The sequence below is a fragment of the Chiloscyllium plagiosum genome, unplaced genomic scaffold, assembly GCF_037043375.1.
Source record: "Chiloscyllium plagiosum isolate Xiang-an unplaced genomic scaffold, Cpla_swu_hap1 HiC_scaffold_51, whole genome shotgun sequence".
Taxonomy (NCBI): Eukaryota; Metazoa; Chordata; class Chondrichthyes; order Orectolobiformes; family Hemiscylliidae; genus Chiloscyllium; species Chiloscyllium plagiosum.
The window spans coordinates 13,115,520-13,122,739 of record NW_028270189.1 but is presented as its reverse complement, the minus strand read 5'-3'; positions in this window follow the sequence as shown (position 1 = coordinate 13,122,739).

Here is a 7,220-nt window from a genome sequence, read left to right as displayed (position 1 = left end):
ATGAACTTGTGCACTTTGCGTTATTGTTCACTTCCCAATGTACAGCGCTCTCTGCTGGACAGGGCGTTTGAGCAGATTTGACACATTTTATCGGAACTTGTTCAAAAACAGAAATTGCTGAAGAAACTAAGCAGGTTTGGCTGCATCTTGTGCCGTGAAAGCTGAGTTCATCTTTCAGGTGCAGTGACCCTTCACAGTTTCTCCAACAATTTTTCTATTTTTATTTCCAGTATCCACAATTATTTGTTTAATTGAAAGTTTATTCTGTGCCTATTCATTTCTGGACAAACTCAGCAGGTCTGGCAGCATCTGCGGAGACATAAAAACAGAGTTAGCATTTCAAGTCCAGTGTGACACTTCTCCAGAACTGAAAAGGTTTGGAATTTGGGCATTTTAGCCCCTTGGCAGAGGTGTGGAGGGGCGGGGGGGGGGGTTGGGGGGTGGGTAAGTGACAGTCAAAAGACGGCATGAGCACAGATAAACAGGCTTTTAGCAACGGTGAACGAGAAGATGATATAAAATGAGTTCTGTTAAAATGTGAATGGTGGAAAGAGGTTCTCTCTATTCAGTGCAAGATAAAGAAGACAAAACCACACAAGGTCACAGGGAGGCCAGGATGGAGAATTTCGAACATGTGGTATTATATAGATCTGGCCAGAGATACATTTCCACCATAAAGATCATCACAGCCATCAGACAAAGGAATTCAGCTGTTTGACTTTTTATTGTCAGTAGTAAGATTTTCATGCTGCCTTAGTATTGTAACATGGAGAAAACAAATAACAGTATGAAGTTTGGGCTGAGTGCTGTTTACCTATCATTTTTAATAATGTTTCAAATTTGCAGTGCTTATCTTTAAATGCTAGTTCTTGAAGCTAGAATCAGATGGAGTATAGGAGGTTGAGGAGTGACATCATAGAAGTTTATAATACCATGGAAGGCACGGATAGGGTGAATAGCCAAGATCATTTCGACAGGATAGGAAAATAAAATTTGTGAGAAGGTTTGGCACAGGAAAATGAAATCATAGAGAGCATAGGTTTATGGTGTAAGAGGGGAGATTTAAAAGGGAGGAAGAGGGAGTTTCTTTTACACAGAGGGTGATGTGTTTATGGAATGAGTTGCCAGAGGAAGACTGGCAGATGCAAGTACAGCTCCAACATTTACAAGGCATTTGGACAAACATATGAATGGGAACCATTTTGAGGCGTATGGGCAAAGTGCAAGCAGATGGGATTAGTTTATATTGGAAAAACTGGCTGGCATGGATATGTTAGACTAGACATTATATGTGTGCGGGTATGAATATAGAAAACGAAGAAAGGGGAAGAAAAGATGTGATGTAAGCAAATTGGCTAGAAATATAAAAACAAGCAGCACGAGCTCTTCCATGTATGTAAGAAGAGTTCAAGAGGTGTGTGATACCTTTGGTAAAAAGAAAGGTATAGTGAGGACATTTGGAGGTTGTGACTGGGAAACTGGCGACAAGGAACAGATAGATCACTTACACCAGTATTTTACATCGTTCCTCACTGGTGAAGGTGCTGTAAATATTTAAATGATATAAACAAAATAGTAACAGGAGGGAAGTTCTTGAACTCTCTCTAACAAAAGGAACAAGGTATTTCTCAAACAGATAAGACCAAGGGTAAACAGGTCATTAGCAATTCATAGCTGGTTTTAAAAGAAGTGGTCACAGAGTGGCTGGTGGCTCTGTGTGAAATATTCCATCATTCTCTGGATTAAAGGAGTGATCCAGTGAAACTGGAGACCCTCCAATGTGGCGACCGTCTTCAAGAAGGAGCGAAACTGAAAGCAGGAATCATTCAGCCTACGAATCTGTGAGAGTCCGTTGTTAAGGAAGGGACTGCAGGACATTTAGAAAAGGTTCACACAGAGTCAGCATGGTCTTGTTAACGGCGAACTATATTTTGCCTGCAAAATCATGCAAAGTTTTTCTAGAGATCCCTGAGAATGTAACTTTGATAAAGGTGGACTGGTAGACATGACGTTTTCTGGAGATTTTCCACAAGGTATCACAAAATAAATGTTCTTACACAAGACAGAAGCTTGAAGTATGACGGATAATGCATTAGCATGGGATGATAATTGGTAATCACTTAGAAATCGGAGAGTCAGGATTCATAGATGTTCATGAAAAAAAGTATCTTCTGGAGTACCACAAGTATCAGTGCAATAGCTAGAGTTGCTTACAATCTATACTGATAGCCTGACGGCGGGAGCTCAGTGTAATATACATACAAGTTTGTGGATGACACTGACAACCAAAAGGCAGGCTGTTATTTAATGGGGAAGACTCCCAAAAAAGGAGCAGTACAACGGATTGGAGTGTTCCTGTATATGAAACATAACGTCAGCATGCCGATGCACAAATGTTCGTTCACTAGAATGGTTCCTGGGATGAAAGAGTTGATTTATTGAATACATCAAAAATGCTGAGGCTATTATTCATTGCGATTTAAATGAATGAGGGTGACGTTACTGAAACGGACAAGATACAGAGAGGGCTTGACAAGGTCGGTGTTGAGAATGTGATTCCACACCAAGGCAGAGTCTCGAACTCAGGGATGTCGATACAGAATAAGGAATATCTATTTCAAACTGAGATGTAAATGATTATCTTTTTCAGAAGGTCGTGAATGGCTGGATTTCCCTAACACTGAGAGTGTGGAGGCTGGGACATTGAACGTATTTACAGGCGGGTTGGATTGGTTTTTGACATATCTGTCAGTTGAGAGATACAAGGGGTAAGCAGGAAAGTTTAGTTGAGCCCTGGAGTAGACCAGCCATGTTTTTATTGATTGACAGTGCAGGCTTGAGAGGCCGAATAGCCCGCTACTGTTCCTATTTCGTACGGTTCTCATGTTATGCTTTTGGAAAATAACTGGTTATTTACCTCGAAGTCATGATGTAAAATGTTGCATTCAGGGAGAGCAGAGAATCTGTCTGAGTTGACCTTGTGTGGGGTATGGGGGCTGTATTCACAGCGAATTTGGATCTGTAACATGACCCACATCTGGAGTAGAAGTTACAAAGTGGGGAAGCCTGGAAACAGGGATTAGGTGGGGGTGGGGGGGGGGGGGGGGGGGGTGGGTCACTTCCTGACCCAGCCTGGATTTTCCAAGTACATTTCCCAACCTACACCTAACGTTCGGAGCGTCCTCGATCTGCTCCTATGCAGGAGGTCCGAAGGTCTGAAAAGCAACATCAGAACTCAGGGCTGAGGGACACGAGTAGGCCATTCGGCCGTTTGACACTACTCCACCAGTCAATAAGCTCATGGCACATCTCATTGTGTTCCCAGCTGAACTTTTCTCTCCATGCACCCTTATCCCTGATTCACCTGTCTACGGACAATCAGATTAAGCCAGCCTCAAAATAATGTAATGATTCAGCCCTTCCAAACTTCTGGGAAACGAATTCCCACTTGAATGAATTCCCATTTTGCGAATTTCTCCTCACTCCGGTTCTGACTGAGGTTGGAGGGTGCCACTGTTCCTCTTTCTAGTCCCACTCCTCTACTGTTCACAGCAGATTGTAAATGTAACCAGGTTGGTAATATAGCCAATGCTAAAGGTCTAAGACAGGTTCAGTTATCAGAACAACTCAGTTAGATTTCTTTAGTCAGCTACAGGTAATTTATAGAACCTACTGAGGAGTATGATGGATATGTGGTTAGCTCTGCTGCCTCAAGTCACCAAGGAGCTGGGTGAAATTCCAAACCTCAGGTGACGCTCTATGTTGACTTTGAACATTCACTACGTATCTATATGGATTCACCCCAATTCTCCAGTTTCCTTCCAGAGTAAAAAGATGTGCAGTGTAGAGTGCTAGATTGCTTATTGTTGAGAAACTGTCACCTTCATGGTAATCTATGTCAGTGTGGAGAATTGAATCTGCTCTGCTGGACTCCCTTTGCATCTCAAATCAGCCGTCCAGCCAATTGAGTGGGAGACAGTGTAACTGCTACAGACAGACACAGTCACAGACAAAGGCCAACAGAAACGTTCATAACAAGGAAAGTGGTACAATTCAGATAACGATCAAGATAACACTGAGGATAAAAACGTTTTCTGCTTGAAATTGTATTTCATAACGGGACAAGTGTTTAGAAGCAGTGTTTGGCTGAATACAATAAAGTGAGACAGAGTGAGCCAGAATTACTAATTGTGTTTGAATATAACATAAGTGGAGTGAGATGGAAAGAAAGAGAGAGAGAGAGATGAAAAACTGTTGTATTAATTCCCCTTATCCACCATGTACGGGTTCAAATGTACAGAGTTGCTCCAAAGTGAGAAAGTTCAACAGTTTGAAAGATGGCACGAATAGCAGTGATCACGGAATATCCAGGGGCATCAGTGAGATGGTAAGTCCCTCCAGCCATGTTGGTTTGGAGAATTCGGCTGGTATTGAATGAGTGAAACACTATGACATTGAGTGGGTAGTTAATGACGTGAGTTCGATACGATAGCACCAAGAAACTAGCTCAGACAAGCCCCCGTCACACTCAATAAAAATGTCACTGAGACAAATTATTGTTAGATTCAGCCCAATGAGTCTAAGACTCTGCTGACCCCATACCCAGTTACAAAATTGCACAACAAATGCTCCTCCAAACATCTCCATCATCTTTACTAACACCAATGTCCCCTTCATCGATCTTTACATGGAATACAGGCTCATGTTGCAGACTGCTCTCGAAATGTCTTCATTTCAGCATTCTGAAATCTGTGCTCTTGCATGAAATTGTCTCTCAATCTCTCCTTCTCTTTTATCCCAAAATCCTTTCGACTGTTGGTAGTTAAACTGATTTCCCCGCCAACTCACTCTGGCAGGGATTAGGGAATATGGATTAGGGAATAAGGATTCTGTATCAGACTGATAATGTAACTAGACGGGTAATTCAGAGGCACGGGCTGTGACTCCAAGGCAGTGTTTAAAATCCTACCACAGCCCATATCAGAGCTTAAATTCGAATGACGAAACTTGGAATGAAACCTAATTTCACTCATGGAAACCAGAAACCGTCACGATTAAATTTTATTATTTGACTGATAGTCTTTGGTAAAGAAACTTAACATTATTGCCCAGTCTGAACTCAGTGTGACTTCAGACCCACAACAAAATTGTTGACTCCATTTTGTCTTGACAAATGGCTGCGTGGTCAAGGACAAATAGTGATGGACAACAAATGCTGCCTTTTCTCGTGATGCTGGCATCCCGTGAAACAACAGCATTAAAGGTGAAAGAAACCAAGGAACGGTGGGTGCTAGAGATCTAAAATAAAATTCTCCAGCATCGGAAATGGTTGGAGAATCTCAGCAGGTATGGCAGCCTCTGTCAGGAGCAATGCAGATAACGGTTTGGAGTCCAGTGACCCTGCGTCACAACTGAAAGCAAACTGGGAAATAATATTCTTAATCGTGGCATCAGGGATGGTTAGGTTGGAGAGTGAGGTGGGGGCCAGGTTTAAATAGAATGGACGGAGAAATTGCCAGAAAAAGAGAGGAAAATAAATAAAAAGTGAGCAAAGGGATTGCTGATAACTAAGTGAACGGAAAACAAAATGGCAAGTTATTCTCACATTTCCCAATTTCCCATATTCCTGAATATCACGTCCATTTAGATATGTCCCTGTTTATAGTGAGTTAGGTTCCCTCTATCTCTCTTCTCTGAACGTCATTATCAAATCCATTGGCAATACTGGTGCTGCCCTTATAGTTGTTGACATACAGAGAAAGGTAATATTACACTGTCAAATGCTTCTTTGAGGAGAGAAACGTTTACTGTGGGACTGTGCAGAGATGCAACAGTTTCTCAACCAGGAAGAGAAACTCAGGAGTGGAAATATTTTTCAAAACCGAATGCGTGCACCATGCGTGTAGGGAATTGACTTGTTCCTGACTTTGGAAAATCAGTGGAGTTTCTGTGGATGCTTTTCTCGAGTTTGTATTGTCAGCCGCTGGGTCTGGTTACACCACTCTGTACATTGCATTTACAAAGTGTCTGGGTCCATTGTAAAGAAATGGAGATGATGCGCCACAGAAGGGAAGCTCTATAAATAGGAAGGAGCAGGACAGTGCACTTTTCTCCATGTGATTTCCCAGGACATGTGTCTAAGCTGGGCCAAGTGTAAGGTATGAAACCAGTTTGTTTCAAATTTGAGGTGGTCACTGAGCTTTGTCCCCTCGTTCAGTACACGATGTAGCTTCACACCAGTGACAGGACTGTGCTGATGCTGACCGTGAATTAAACTGGATTAATTCTGGAACTTTACAGCAGGAGCGAATTACATATCTATCATCACCGAAGTGCAGTCCTCCAATGTATTGACTGGCTGACAGAAGCCACCTGTCCGCTGAGAGCAATATATTGAGTCCATCTCCCTGAGGAAGGTACAAAAACCACCTTCCAGAGATACAAGGGAACATAGTGACTGGTGAAAATAACTAACAGAAGGAAATTAGAATTAATATAAAGGTATTTCTGTGAAAATCTAATTGAATTGAAGGTTGGTATGTTGCTGCATCTGATGAGCTACATCCCAGAGTATTGAGCAGGTGGCAGTAGAGCGAGTGAATGAATTACCGATTATTCTTCAAAGCTGGTTAGATCCTGGAAAGGATCCTGCAGACTGGAAAGCAGCTATTGTACACCTAACTATTTAAAACAGGACGGAGAGGGCAAACAGATCACTAAATATTGGTTAGCTTTATATCAGCTGTGAGACAAACATTGTAACCTTTTGTGAGGAATGTGACAACTAGACACTTGGAATATAATGACATGATTCGGTAAATTCGGCCTAGATTTAGGAAGGGGAAATGATCTTTGATAAACCTGCTTGGTTTTGTGGAGATTGTCTGTTGTGACATCGACAATTGAGAACCAATGGGAGTGGAGTATTTGCAGATTAAGCAGATATTTAACATGTTGAATACAGGTGAGTAAAGAATGTTAGAGTCCATGGGTAGGTAGCGGTGGAATACACCGAATGTATTAAAAGTTGGATAATCGAGAGAATGAAGAGAGTAGTTTTTTTTTAATCTGGAGTGAACACTTTGGGGTATCAGTAGGATCAGTGTTTGGGCAATAGCTCTACGAAAAACATAAAATGTTTCAGACAGGAACAACAAATATCATCATTCACATTTATATTCATTAAATAGTGAAAAGTTGAGAAGTGCTGTTGTTGAAAC